The following is a 16,150-nucleotide window of genomic DNA, read 5'->3' on the forward strand; positions in this document are numbered from 1 at the left end:
GGAGAAGAATAACACGTCAGATACCTCAGAGGCGCTTTTCGCACGATGACCAGTCATATAAGAAATGAGGTTAGTGGCTCTTTTATCATATGAAAATCGTTATGCAAACTACGTCTACCGCATTTAAACAACAGTTACTATTTGTAACCAGTACCGTAACTAAGTTTGTGACTTTGCACAACTGTCTGCAGTATCAAGAATATACTGTAAATACCGTAACTCAAAAAGGAATGATCTTTATAGAACAACGGAAGTCTGCTATGATTTGCAAAATCTCAGTGTTGTAACGACCTTGGCCCCACGCCATAGGACGGGAGCACTTCAACATTATCCTTTTACCCTCTAACGATGATTGCACATATCTGGATATACTGCAAATCTCAGATGTGTTAAAGCTGCAGTATCACCACTCTTACATCAGCGTTTGGTGTGCAGTCGGGATGCAGATGGGTTTCCAACTCGTTTAATACGTTCGAAATCAACCTGTGATTACAGCCGTTGGATTCGCATTTTTTTCTTTTCTGCCTGAATCAGTAATTGAATTTTATATCAACTGAATAATTATGTACTCTTTCTCTGCAACGGCTGGACGAATCAACCGCTAGGGCCTCTTCACTTATGTGGGAAACCATGAAAAGTCTCAGTTTTATACAATACACAAAAATAAATGAGACGGATACAGGAAACTTATGTTCAGTTATTGATGGCCACTTTCACAGAAAGGATTCCTTTATCTTACATATTCAGAATCTGTTCTTTCCACTGATAAAAAACATTTCTGCGTGTCATTTCCACTGAGGGTGCGCAGGAGTTCCACTATTTTCGTCCGACGTCGATGCACAAGGACACTATATAGTAAACTGCTCGACCACCCCAACAGAGTATACAGATCTTGATAAAACTTGACATATCGTACGTCCTCGGATACTGGGATCGTGAAGTTGTTCTGTCATGTGCAAGCGACAGCGTACTTCTTGCACTGCGACGAAAGTTCCGAGATGACGGATAGCACAGCGATGACAACACCACTGTCTCCAGCAGTCAAGAATTTCTTCATCAAACACTTTGAGGAGCAGTCTACGAACACAGCGACGTTTCCTCCTTGCTTCCTATGGTACGTTGATGACACTGCCCTGGCCTCACGGTGAAGATGCACTGCAGAAGATCACATGAACGGTGTACCTTCCAACATTAAATTTACTATGGAGACGGAGAAGAATGTCAAGCTAGCATTCTTGGATGCTTTAGCTGATCACAAGATAGGAGGCCCGCTTGGTCATTCAGTGCACGGGAAACCAACGGACACCGATCGGTACGCGAACGCCAATAGTTTTCACCACCGTGTACACAAGAAAGCGGTCCTGAACTCGTCAGTACACTGAGTAAACATTATTTCCGATGACGATCACTTTCAGTCTTAATTGCAGCATTTGAGACGCGTGTTCAGAGATGACGGCTACATCAACAGAGACATTGCACACGCTTTCAGGTGCCGGCAGAAGAGACCACGCCGGCTGCATTCCTGACATACTGTAGAGCAATGAGCAGCAAGTTAGGAAATGTGCTGCAGAGATATGGACTGAGACAACTATTCCAGCACGCCCCCAAGATACGAGATGTGTTCGCACTGTGAAAGACGACATAGCTCTTCGAGTGCCTGATGCCCCTTGCGAATGGAGCAGAATCTATATACAAGGTGCATTCAAGTTCCAAGGCCTCCGATTTTTTTTCTCCGGACTGGAAAGAGATAGGAACATGCGCATTGTTTTAAAATGAGGCCGCGTTCATTGTCAATACGTCCCAGAGATGGCAGCACTGTAGGGCAGATGGAATTTTACCGCCAGCGGCGAGAATGAGAACTGTTTTAAATACTTAAAATGGCGACGTTTTCCTTACTTGAACAGCGTGCAATCATTCGTTTTCTGAATTTGCGTGGTGTGAAACCAATTGAAATTCATCGACAGTTGAAGGAGACATGTGGTGATGGAGTTATGGATGTGTTGAAAGTGCGTTCGTGGGTGCGACAGTTTAATGAAGGCAGAACATCGTGTGACAACAAACCGAAACAACCTCGGGCTTGCACAAGCCGGTCTGATGACATGATCGAGAAAGTGGAGAGAATTGTTTTGGGGGATCGCCGAATGACTGTTGAACAGATCGCCTCCAGAGTTGGCATTTCTGTGGGTTCTGTGCACACAATCCTGCATGACGACCTGAAAATGCGAAAAGTGTCATCCAGGTGGGTGCCACGAATGCTGACAGACGACCAGATGGCTGCCCGTGTGGCATGTTGCCAAGCAATGTTGACGCGCAACGACAGCATGAATGGGACTTTCGTTTCGTCGGTTGTGACAAAGGATGAGACGTGGATGCCATTTTTCAATCCAGAAATAAAGCGCCAGTCAGCTCAATGGAAGCACACAGATTCACCGCCACCAAACAAATTTCGGGTAACCGCCAGTGCTGAAAAAATGATGGTGTCCATGTTCTGGGTCAGCGAGGGCGTAATCCTTACCCATCACGTTCCAAAGGGCACTACGGTAACAGGTACATCCTACGAAAATGTTTTGAAGAACAAATTCCTTCCTGCACTGCAACAAAAACGTCCGGGAAGGGCTGCGCATGTGCTGTTTCACCAAGACAACGCACCCGCACATCGAGCTAACGTTACGCAACAGTTTCTTCGTGATAACAACTTTGAAGTGATTCCTCATGCTCCCTACTCACCTGACCTGGCTCCTAGTGACTTTTGGCATTTTCCAACAATGAAAGACACTCTCCGTGGCCGCACATTCACCAGCCCTGCTGCTATTGCCTCAGCGATTTTCCAGTGGTCAAAACAGACTCCTAAAGAAGCCTTCGCCGCTGCCATGGAATCATGGCGTCAGCGTTGTGAAAAATGTGTACGTCTGCAGGGCGATTACGTCGAGAAGTAACGCCAGTTTCATCGATTTCGGGTGAGTAGTTAATTAGAACTTGAATGCACCTCGTAGATCAAACAATTTGCACAGTTGTGGAGCGTTGTACTGACCACAAACGGCATAGTAAACAAAGGAAGATTATGAAGTCAACCACAGCTAAGCATTACCTGGAAAGAGGTCATAAAATACAATTTGAAAAGACGAGAGTCTCGGCTCATGCGTTATCGTATTGGAGTTCTGTTGTAAAGGAAGTGGCCGACAATAGAATAAACAGCAACAATTTTAGCAGAACTAGGGAGAGACGAACTTTGGGTATCGAGTAAAAAGACGGATAGCTTACACTTATAGGAAAGCAGCAGCGGCAGTTTCAAACGTGGCGCCGGCCCCTCGCGCCACGTGACGTCACTGGTCCTGCGGCCGAGGCCTACGAGAAAAGCAGGCCGCGACGCGTACGTCACGAAAGTAGGCCTGCGCTCGCTTGCTCGCCCGCTCAACTCAGCAGAAACACTACATTTCTACACCTGTTAACTCGTAACTAGGTGTGTACGTAGAAACGAGAATTGCATCTTCTACTGGAATCCTCTATCATGGAGTCTTAGTGTTATTAGCCCTACAATGATTGGAAGTCCATAGGCCTACTTATAATTTATTACGGCTGTACTGATGTACAATAAAATTAAAATCATCCCAAAATGACTATCAGGTGCAAAAGGCACCACTGTAAACAAGCCGTTAATTTGCCGGATATAGACTGGGAGACTCAAACGTTCATAACGGGTGGCAGGGACAAAGAATCAGGCGAAATTTTTTTAAGTGCTTTATCTGAAAACTACCTTGAGCAGTTAAACAGAGAATCGACTCGTGGCGATAACATATTAGACCTTCTGGTGACAAACAGACCCGAACTATTTGAAACAGTTAACGCAGAACAGGGGTCCAGCGATCATAAAGCGGTTACTGCAACGATGATTTCAGAGAGATATTAAGAGAGGTAGGAAGATTTTCCTGTTTCGCAAAAGTGACAAAAAGCATATTTCAGAATACCTGATGGCTCCACACAAAAGTTTTATCTCAAGTACAGATAGTGCTGAGGATCAGTGGACAAAGTTCAAAACCATCGTACAATACGTGTTAGATGAGTATGTGCCAAGCAAGATCGTAAGAGATGGAAAAGAGCCACCTTGGTACAACAACCGAGTTAGAAAACTGCTGCGGAAGCAAAGGGAACTTCACAGCAAACATAAACATAGCCAAAGCCTTGCAGACAAACAAAAATTACGCGAAGCGAAATGCAGTGTGAGGAGGGCTGTGCGAGAGGCGTTCAATGAATTCGAAAGTAAAGTTCTATGTACTGACTTGGCAGAAAATCCTAAGAAATTTTGGTCTTATGTCAAAGCGGTAGGTGGATCAAAACAAAATGTCCAGACACTCTGTCACCAAAATGGTACTGAAACAGAGGGTGACAGACTAAAGGCCTAAATACTAAATGTCTTTTTCCAAAGCTGTTTCACAGAGGAAAACTACACTGTAGTTCCTTCTCTAGATTGTCGCACAGATGAAAAAATGGTAGATATCGAAATAGACGACAGAGGGATAGAGAAACAATTAAAATCGCTCAAAAGAGGAAAGGCCGCTGGACCTGATGGGATACCAGTTCGATTTTATACAGAGTATGCGAAGGAACTTGCCCCCCTTCTTGCAGCGGTGTACCATAGGTCTCTAGAAGAGCGTAGCGTTCCAAAGGATTGGAAAAGGGCACAGGTCATCTCCGTTTTCAAGAAGGGACGTCGAACAGATGTGCAGAACTATAGACCTATATCTCTAACGTCTATCAGTTGTAGAATTTTGGAACACGTATTATGTTCGAGTATAATGACTTTTCTGGAGACGAGAAATCTACTCTATAGGAATCAGCATGGGTTTTGAAAAAGACGATTGTGTGAAACTCAGCTCGCGCTATTCGTCCACGAGACTCAGAGGGCGATAGACACGGGTTCACAGGTAGATGCCGTGTTTCTTGATTTCCGCAAGGCGTTCGATACAGTTCCCCACAGTCGTTTAATGAACAAAGTAAGAGCATATGGACTATCAGACCAATTGTGTGATTGGATTGTAGAGTTCCTAGATAACAGAACGCAGCATGTCATTCTCAATGGAGAGAAGTATTCCGAAGTAAGAGTGATTTCAGGTGTGCCGCAGGGGAGTGTCGTAGGACCGTTGCTATTCACAATATACATAAATGACCTTGTGGATGACATCGGAAGTTCACTGAGGTTTTTTGCGGATGATGCTGTGGTACATCGAGAGGTTGTAACAATGGAAAATTGTACTGAAATGCATGAGGATCTGCAGCGAATTGACGCATGGTGCAGGAAATGGCAATTGAATCTCAATGTAGACAAGTGTAATGTACTGCGAATACACAGAAAGAAAGATCCCTTATCATTTAGATACAATATAGCAGGTCAGCAACTGGAAGCAGTTAATTCCATAAATTATCTGGGAGTACGCATTGGGAGTGATTTAAAATGGAATGATCATATAAAGTTGATCGTCGGTAAAGCAGATGCCAGACTGAGATTCATTGGAAGAATCCTAAGGACATGCAATCAGAAAACAAAGGAAGTAGGTTACAGTACGCTTGTTCGTCCACTGCTTGAATACTGCTCAGCAGTGTGGGATCCGTACCAGATAGGGTTGATAGAAGAGATAGAGAAGATCCAACGGAGAGCAGCGCGCTTCGTTACAGGATCATTTAGTAATCGCGAAAGCGTTACGGAGATGATAGATAAACTCCGGTGGAAGACTCTGCAGGAGAGACGCTCAGTAGCACGGTACGGGCTTTTGTTGAAGTTTCGAGAACATACCTTCACCGAGGAGTCAAGCATTATATTGATCCCTCCTACGTATATCTCGCGAAGAGACCATGAGGATAAAATCAGAGAGATTAGAGCCCACACAGAGGCATACCGATAATCCTTCTTTGCACGAACAATACGAGACTAGAATAGAAGGCAGAACCGATAGAGGTACTCAGGGTACCCTCCGCCACACACCGTCAGGTGGCTTGCGGAGCATGGATGTAGATGTTGATGTAGATACCATTTACATCGATTATTAATCTTAAATTTTGTTGTAGAACTGTTAATCAGTAAGACTTCATAATAGCAAATTCCAGTAGAAGATGCAATTCTCGTTAGTACGTACACGCCCAGCTGCGAGTTAACAGGTTTAGAAACGGATTTTGTCTGCTGAGCTGAGCGAACGAGCGAGTTCAGCCTACTTTCGTGACGTACGCTCCACTCCGGCCCCTCTGACTGGTTCCAGATGCTGCAGTTGTGCCCATGTAATCGGAATGCCGTGCCAGCACAGGCAGTCAGATGTGTTTTACTCCTTACGACGATGGTAGAGAGATCCATTCAAAGCTCAAGTGAAAAAAGCTACATCCTCTTATATCTTTGGAATGTGATGTAGTTAAATCAGTAGCATAATTAAGAGGCTCCAGATCACAAGATATTTATGGTTTCTCAAATTTTGTGATTAAAAAAAAATAATGATTTAATGTCATTCCCTCTCTGCAGTCTTAAAACTGGATGTTTGTCAGTGGTATTTTTCAAGAATATCTGAAAAAGATTGTAGTCGTTCCTTTACACAAAAAGAGTGACAATCCTGCACTAATAATTATCGTCCAATTTCTGTGGTATGTATGTTCTCAAGAAAAAGTTGAATATTGTAAGCAAGTTTGCATGCATTTGACAAAAAACATATACTGACAACATCTCAATATAGTTTTAGGTCTAAATTATCAGTAGTTAAAACAACAAAAAAAGCACTCCGTCTTCAGGCCAAAAGTGGCCTACTGGGACCATCCGACCGCCGTGTCATCCTTAGAGGAGGATGCGGATAGGAGGGGCGTGGGGTCAGCACACCACTCTCCCGGTCGTTACGATGGTATTCTTGACCGAAGCCGCTACTATTCGGTCGAGTAGCTCCTCAGTTGGCATCACGAGGCTGAGTGCACCCCGAAAACTGGCAGCAGCGCATGGCAGCCGGATGGTCACCCATCCAAGTGCCGGCCACGCCCAACAGCGCTTAACTTCGGTGATGTCACGGGAACCGGTGTATCCACTGCGGCTAGGCCGTTGTCCTATCAATAGTTACAGCCTTTGAAAATGTTTCTGTTGTGAAATCCTTTTCTGAATCCAAATTATCTGCTGAAGTCACACTAGTGGACTTGAGAAGGCATTTGGTTCTGTAAACCACAGATGGTGTCACGTCATTAGGGACCTGGACTCTCCCTCGTTACATCCTATCTCTGTAATAGGACATAAAGTGTAAGCTACCATGGTCATAATTCTTAGTTTCTGAATGTTACTGGAGGTGATTCCCAAGGATGAGTGTTTGGGCTACTACTGTTTATAATATGTATAAATACCTGCCCCGTAATGTGCCTGCAAATCTGAGCTTTATGCAGTTGATACAACTTCCATCAATTCTGGGAAGGACGTAAATAAACTGAAGGGGCAAAGTAAACATTTTCTTCGATTATCCATTATGTTGTTTGAAGTCAGTGAGTTAGCTATTAACTATGAAAAGACTGCAAATATTTTTTTCAGTTCATCCTATCGTGGGGCTGATTCCACTTCTACCAAACTGCTTGGCATACACCTTGATACAAAGTTAACTTGGGAGAGTCAAAGAGACTACATAGCTCGAAAAATTTCACGAGTTACCTTGTCTACTCAAAAAATTACACACACACCTGTTTTTGAAAGACTTCTGATTAATTTCTATTATGCCATCTTTCATTCTTGTTTAAACTATGGCATTATTCTAAGGGGTGATACTCGAGGGGCCATGAAAATTTTTTATTTGGCAGAAGGAAGCCATCAGGAGCATCTCTGGGATTATCAAAACTAGTATATCACGTAGGCCTAATTCCAAAGAACTACAGGCAATGATAGTTCCATATTTTTTTTATATGCAGCTGCTTCTTAACATAAACGAAAACTTTGACAGCTGTAATCTTAAGCTGTCCATTGCTAACCACTATACTCGTCAACCATTAAAGACAGACATACTTACAACTAAATTTAAAAAAAAGACGACAAAGTAGTTAGGAATACGTAGGAATAAAGCTTTTCAACACTTTACCCGTGCAGGCACATGCTGTCTCTCTAAATATCTTTAAAGATAAGATCCAAAACTGGCTAAAAGAGAAAGCCTTTTCCACTCGTAAAGAATTTGAAAACTTAAAAAATAGACCAGATTTACTAAATAACTCGTACTACTGGTTGCTTGTACCTCCTTTCTAGGCTTTTCTGCCTCCTCTGGTATCTTGTCTTATGTATGTAATGAAAGTGCAAGTAAGTAAATAATTTTCAGCTCACATTTTACTGTTAACCACATTAGGACAAATTTGTGTATGCCCTCTATTCTTTTATTATGAGAAACTTAGTAACTAACTTAACGAAGTTTAGTTTCATATTTAACCATTAACCGTGGGGAGAAATCTTTATGTATCGCCTGTACTGTTTTATCCTGCATGTTCTTTTATTATGTGTACTTTAATTATATGTAGTATCATAGCGCATGTAAGTCCGCGGGACTTTGTGTCAGCAGTGCTCTATTACACCTGCATCGTGCAACTGCCAGAGAATTAGTTGCTGACTGGCCAATATCCATGACGTCATAAGAAAAGCATAATAAAGTCCGTAACAATGTCGCCTGGGGCTCGGCCTGCCAGGAGCACTATTGACACTTAAGCTGTGCTCTTAGGTTCGTGCCAAACCACACCGTCGGAAATCGAGAAATATTCGGAATAAACCCAAATATTTGTGACAACTCGCAGCAATTTCATCTTTCGTCTACTAATCAGAATGAAGTTACACAATCGAACAAACCCATTCTTGAGACAGCGCGCTCTTATATGTAAATATTATCGAATATTGCAGAACATACTTGTATTACGTTAATACGAAAGCCCTAAAATCCATTACGAATGCGAAGACGAAAATCAAATTAGCTTGTAATAGGACGTCAACCTACTGCCATCAACTCCATAGCTCCGCGCCTCTCCTTTTCACGCTACGGTGAACTCATGTAACTAAAGTCATTATTCCTCATCTTACGATTTCCTAACTACTTTTGCCACTGATGTGTTATTAGCTGAGACTTATTTATAAAAAATCGTACCAAGAATGACGTGTTTGACATAAATCTTCAACGCACCATTGCCTTGAAACGACATACGAAATAACACAAACCTATAATACAAACACAATCAAATACGACTAAATGCAATCGAGAGTCCAAATGCTATAGATTTTCGTGGTCACACCGAGTTGCACTACGACTCTGTGAACGTTAGCCAATCAGCAAACCTAATCCCTTGGCGTCCTCAAGATGCAGTACTCGACTACACGTGATAAGACTTGGACACATTTCCTCTGGACATCTGTGCTGTCGAGGCCTGTATCGTGCAGGAGACTCTGAACTTGGTCACGTTATTGTATCCTGTGATAAACGCTGAACTTCTGGAACTCCAAGTGTCGGTTCATTCTATTTCATTTATTTTCTTGTAGACTTTAATTTTTAATTATACAGAAATGTGGCGATTTAGACTGTATTAATATAGGATACTGTAACTGTGCAAGTGCTTTTTTATTGCTATAGCTTACAGCACATCCTAATCCACCATGAGAAATAGTTGCTTAGTATTACATCTACATCGGTACTCCCCAAGCCACCGTATGGTGCGTCGCGAAGCGTATCCCGCACCACTACCAGTCATTTCCTTTCCTGTTCCGCTCGCAAATAGAGCGAGAGAAAACCAACTGCCTACAGGCCTCCGTATGAGCCCTAATTTCTCGAATCTTGTCTACGTGGTCTTAACGTGCAATGTATGTTGGCGGCAGCAGAATCGTTCGGCAGTCAGCTTCAAAAACCGGTTCTTTAAATTTTCTCAGTAGTGTTCCTCGAAAAGAACGTCGCCTTCGCTCCAAGGATTGCCATCATTTATTGTTTGTAGTACCTTGTGTCCACCTGTGAAGTTAACCAAAAAGGAGACCATCTTAAGTTAAGGAGACGGCAAAAAAATGTTCAAATGTGTGTGAATTCCTAAGAGACCAAACTGCTGAGGTCATCGGTTCCTAGACTCACACACTACTTAAACTAACTTATGCTATGAACAACACACACTCCCATGGGCGAGGGAGGACTCGAACCTCCGGCGGGAGGGACCGCGCAATCCGGCCACTCCGCGCGGTACGACGGTAAACTGAAGGGTGGTTTGTAAATTCGACGGGCTTGTGACTGCACAAAAATTGTTACGTCAGTGTTGCTTCGTTTAAAAAGTTTAGTTTCGAGGTGGACGACATGTCAGTATTGGATGAAACAGGCCCACTGAGAACTCGTAAGAATTTCCTGTACGAAGCTGTTTTTATTTCAGTTTCACTTCGCAGTTTAGCTATGTCCCTATTCAGACGTCACAGTATTTCCCACAGCTTACGTTCAATCTTACATCAACTTATTCCACATGCTAGGTACTCAATTACAACTGCCTTGCCACAATGGTAACACCGGTTCCCGTAAGATCACCGAAGTTAAGCGCTGTCGCGCTGAGCTAGCATTTGGATGGGTGACCATCGGGTCTGCCGAGTGCTCTTGGCAAGCGGGCTGCACTCAGCCCTTGTGAGGCAAACTGAGGAGATGCCTGACTGAGAAGTAGCGGCTCCGGTTTCGGAAACCGGCATACTGCCGGGAGAGCGGTGTGCTGACTACATGCCCCTCCATATCCTCATCCGGTGACGCCTGTGGGTTGAGGACGACACGGCAGCCAGTCGGCAGGGTTGGGCCTTCATAGCCCGTTCGGGTGGAATATAGTTATATTTAGGTACGCAATAAAAAGAAAGAAAGTAACGAGTATGAAGATTGTATTTAGTGTCATAGGGCCGCATTGGAATCTTACTGTTGACAATGAAGAATTAGAATGCTGCTCTTACGCTACATGAAGTTCGTATCTACTTAAGTACAGTATACCACAATACTAATTTACATTTAGTGCATCTACGAGTAAAATATCTACTCAGGGTAATAAACTTTCTACTATTTTTCAGAGAAATCACGAACTCTCGAGACGGGACCCGCAAATATCCAAGCAAGGAGATGCACCAGTGCCAGTTCCCTTAATTTCTTATAGAAGAAACACTGATGTATAGTTACACGTAGTCAGCGTCGAAATTCCTCCGATAAAGTGAGTAAACAAAGCTCTTTACTGTTGTGTAGTGTGGCTTTATAAATTTATTGTAGACACACTGACAAAAATTGTGATGCTGCAACAACAATATCTGTTACAGTTTATTGTTTTGGAAGAGAAAGTCGTTTTGCGCCAGTCTGCACGTTCTTTTATTGTCTTCCGCTATCTTAGTTTACTGCTCTTTCGACTTTTTTTTTCTTTTTTGCTTTCTCTTAATCATTGAAGGCATAAGCCTCCATAGGCTATTTAAGCATAGCACGAGCCTAATTACGCTGTGTGTTATAAGATAACTAGGGAAAAGAAGCTTCTATCGGAGCATAAAAAAGGGCGAATATACACCTGTTTAAAAGACTTTGCCTGAAAAGTGGGACACCGGCCGTCTCATTCTACGTTCCTCAGCATCTTTAAAAATTTTGCCAAAAATTTTTGCATGAGAACAGCTCTTACTAACATGTAACTCATGTCTTACTCCTACAAGTTCCTCCGCCTGTAACTCGCTCACACCCACTAATACATCACTAAAGTCACTCATCTCCATCCACTCCCCTTGTCCATTCTCATCCGCTCATTCAGCCCAACTCATTATCATTATTTCTTTGTGTCTCTCTGTCACTGTCTCCTGTCTCACAGCCACAGTCTCCTTCGTTCTGTCCTACTACCACTGTCTCCTCTCACGTTATTTTCTCCCTCTTGCCCTCTGTTACTGCTACTGTCTCATTCATTCATTCCCACTGCGCTGTCTCTTCTCGCTGTCACTAACTAACTATCTCTTCCTCGTTGTTAATGTCATAGACTCCTCTCCCATTATCACTGGCTCTCACCCACTTCCACTCCCTCCTAATGTTTATTCTTCAAAAAATGGTTCAGAAGGCTCTAAGCTCTATGAGAATTAACATCTGAGGTCATCAGTCCCCTAGACTTAGAACTACTTAAACCTAACTAAGGACATCACACACATCCATGCCCGAGGCAGGATTCGAACCTGCGAATGTAGCAGTAGCGCGGTTCCGGACTGAAGCGCCTAGAACCGCTCGGCCACAGCGGCCGGCCTTTATTCCTTTTCCACTGGCGCTGTCTCCTTCACTCTTTTCCTAGTACTGTTCTGTCACTGTCAACTGTTCCGCTGTCACTGTATCCCTCTCTTTCTCTCGCATTGCGGTCGTCTCCACAACCACTGTCTACTAGCTTCCATATTTATAACTTTTCCGACTCCTTCCCATTGCCAATCTCTCTTTCTGTCTCAGTATAAAAAAGCGCGAATACATTCCTATGTCAAAACGTTTGGAAAATTTTTTAAAGGTCCTGAGGAAGGCAGACTGAGACAGCTGATTCTCCACTCCTCAGTCATTCTTTTAAACAGGAGCATATTCGCCTTTTTTATGCTGTGATAGGAGCATTGTTTCGCTCGTTCCCATGTTTTCATTGCCACCGCTGGGCATGTCATATGAAAAGAACTTTATGGGTCACTAAAATTTTGATAGTTTACGTATGTGAATTTGAAATAACGCAAAACTAATTTTACACCTCAGGCTGGATTTTACGTGAAAAAAATTGTGCATATGCTCCAGTACTACAACACAGGGTTTCCAGAAGTCTTATGATGATAACGGAGACTCTTTACACCATATATATTCGTGCTACGTCACTTTATAAACCACGTTTACGCCTCACACCGGATTTTAGGTACTTATTTTATGTGTACAAGCAAGGTAGCTTTAAACCTTTGTATCTCGGAAACAATAAAATATCCGTAAAAGTTTCACTTTTGTTCCAGATCGCTGTCCTGGGAACATAGCGCAAAAATGCCAGCCATTTGTTGTTCTTAGCCGTCTTGGAATCCCCGGCTTCGTCTTGGCACGAAAGATGGTAAAAAAAGCCCTTTTTTGGGGTTTTGTAAGGAACCGTCCGTTAACTAATGGTGCCCCATAAGCGTCTTAAGGCCCACCGCAGACCAATCAAATGCAAATAGAACCAACCGATCTGTTCTGTTTGCCTAAGGAGGAGAAAGTGTGTAATATTCATACTTTGATCTTGTAGTGTAGGTTAGTAACACTAAGATGATCTTTGTGTTTGATGTACAAATGGTCCCTGGTCCCTAGCCCAAGGGCTGTCCAAAACAGTTGACCCCATCTCTATAGCCCCGCGGGATTAGCCGAGCGGTCTAGGGCGCTGCAGTCATGGATTGTGCGGCTAGTCCCGGCGGAGGTCCGAGTCCTCCCTCGGGCATGGGTGGGTGTGTTTGTCCTTAGGCTAATTAACCTCAGCAGTTAAGTCCCATAAGATTTCACACACACATTTTTTTATCTCTATAGTATCAATAAAATCCGAGATATGAGCCGCGGAAGAAGCGCGTATTTATGCACGTCGTCTTGGAACATAGATAGCGAATGCTGTCTCATGTGTACCGAAAAATGTGTAACGTTGCCTACTATATTATTCACCAGCAGGATTATTGTGGCATCAAGTTTCTCGTCCAAAACATGAACCAGTCAGTGTCACAAACAGAGCACGACGCGTACTATACCGTAGATACTGCGTCGTCACCATAAAAGGGGATGGCTACAACAATGGGAGAAATCTCTGGAAATACTGCGAGAAATTCATGCTTGAACATGAATGGAGATGCTAGCCACGTCTGCAGATTGCGCTACTGTATTTAACCAGGAAGGGAACCTACGAAATGTCGTCTGTACATTGCAAGTGTCAGTCGCGGTCAGAACAATGTTCTATGTAGCTTAGTGAATTATGTCGGAGCTAAATAAATTAGAACGTGGGCAATTTTTTGGGCTCGTATGGAGTCTGCTTACGTAGCCAAGGTAGCCTAAGTGTTTGGGGTTTCAAGAGGCACCGCATCGTAGATTTAAACCTCATAAAAGGAAAGCTGCAAAGCATCATCCGCGAAGTCACGACGTGGACGAAAGTGTGTGTTGAGTGATCGCACGGACCGTCATTGAACACGATTGAGACGAAAAATAAAGAGGACAATTTCAAAAGTCACTACGGAACTGAACGTAGCACTCGCGAATCCTCAGCACAAAAACAACACGAAGAGAATTAAAGTTGAAGCAAATAAGCCCTCGGTCGCAATTTTTAGTCTTTTTGAGCAGTTTTCAACACTTCTATGCGTGCCTTCATCAGAAATTAAATATTTAAAGTGGCCTATAAATAAGTGAAAATTTATGAGAAAAAAATATTTATATAAAAATGTAAGTACTGACTAACAGTACAAGAAAGAGACAGTACTGACACGTCACGTATAAAATAACTCAGCCAGAAAGGCTTTAGTCACAAAAATTTTAAAAAGAATACATGAAAGGCGAGCCACTGTGGGTTGCTCATACCTATAAAGCCACAGGTAGCAACAAAATGAGGTGCCCGTCTTAGCAAGTGCAGGCAGCTGAACATTACACCAAGAGTACCATCTAGTAGCCGTAAATATAAGTAGGCTACTTAACATTTAAAATATAGACAGCTGAATGTTAAAATGAACAGTATTTAGTACATGAACTCACAGGCAAAGTTTTATTTGACAACAGCAGACGTGGTAACTCTTTGCTTATGTAAAAGCACAGAAATACAGTTTGAAGACTGAAAACTGAAGGCGTTCGATACTGTTCCGCACTGTCGCCTGATAAACAAAGTAAGAGCCTACGGAATATCAGACCAGCTGTGTGGCTGGATTGAAGAGTTCTTAGCAAACAGAACACAGCATGTTGTTCTCAATGGAGAGACGTCCACAAACGTTAAAGTAACCTCTGGCGTGCCACAGGGGAGTGTTATGGGACCATTGCTTTTCACAATATATATAAATGACATAGTAGATAGTGTCGGAAGTTCCATGCGGCTTTTCGCAGATGATGCTGTAGTATACAGAGAAGTTGCAGCATTAGAAAATTGCAGCGAAATGCAGGAAGATCTGCAGCGGATAGGCATTTGGTGCAGGGAGTGGCAACTGACCCTTTAACATAGACAAATGTAAAATTGCGAATACATGGAACGAAGGATCCTTTTTGTATGATTATATGATAGCGGAACAAACACTGGTAGCAGTTACTTCTGTAAAATATCTGGGAGTATGCGTATGGAACGATTTGAAGTGGAATGATCATATAAAATTAATTGTTGGTAAGGCGGGTGCACAGTTGAGATTCATTGGTAGAGTCCTTAGAAAATGTAGTCCATCACAAAGGAGGTGGCTTGCAAAACACTCGTTCGACCTATACTTGAGTATTGCTCATCAGTATGGGATCCGTACCAGGTCGGGTTGACAGAGGAGATAGACAAGATCCAAAGAAGAGCGGCGCGTTTCGTTACAGGGTTATTTGGTAAGCGTGATAGCGTTACAGAGATGTTTAGCAAACTCAAGTGGCAGACTCTGCAAGAGAGGCGCTCTGCATCGCGGTGTAGCTTGCTGTCCAGATTTCGAAAGGGTGCATTTCTGGATGAGGTATCGAATATATTGCTTCCCCCTACTTATACCTCCCGAGGAGATCACGAATGTAAAATTAGAGAGATTCGAGCGCGCACGGAGGCTTTCTGGCAGTCGTTCTTCCCGCGAACCATATGCGACTGGTGCAGGAAAGGGAGGTATGACAGTGGCACGTAAAGTGCCCTCCGCCACACACCGCTGGGTGGCTTGCGGAGTATAAATGTAGATGTAGATGTAGAACAGTGCAAAATGAAGCAGTACTTACACGTCACGTATAAAATAAATATTAAGCGAAAAAGCTTAAGTCACAATTTTAAAGTAGAATGCATGGAAAGCAATTGTCGAGCTACAGGTAGCACCAGACTGAGGCGCCTGCGTGAACAACTGCGGGCAGGTGAACATTACACCGGGAGTGCCGTGGCAAACCGGTCGCCTCAGTCTTATGCTACCTGTAGCTCGACAATTGTCTCTTTCTTGTACTGACCAACAGTACACTTTTATATTAAGGGGATACGGAATCACCTATCCCCGCAATGTTAATAT

At 43.2% G+C, this 16,150-nt stretch overlaps 1 protein-coding gene across 1 annotated transcript in view; it reads right to left on the minus strand.

Annotated features, from left to right (window-relative positions):
• LOC126190528 (beta-glucuronidase-like) overlaps positions 1-16,150 on the minus strand; it is a 138,518-nt gene that overhangs the window by 99,098 nt on the left and 23,270 nt on the right. The window lies entirely within an intron of this gene.

This window comes from Schistocerca cancellata, chromosome 1 (assembly GCF_023864275.1).
Source record: "Schistocerca cancellata isolate TAMUIC-IGC-003103 chromosome 1, iqSchCanc2.1, whole genome shotgun sequence".
Taxonomy (NCBI): Eukaryota; Metazoa; Arthropoda; class Insecta; order Orthoptera; family Acrididae; genus Schistocerca; species Schistocerca cancellata.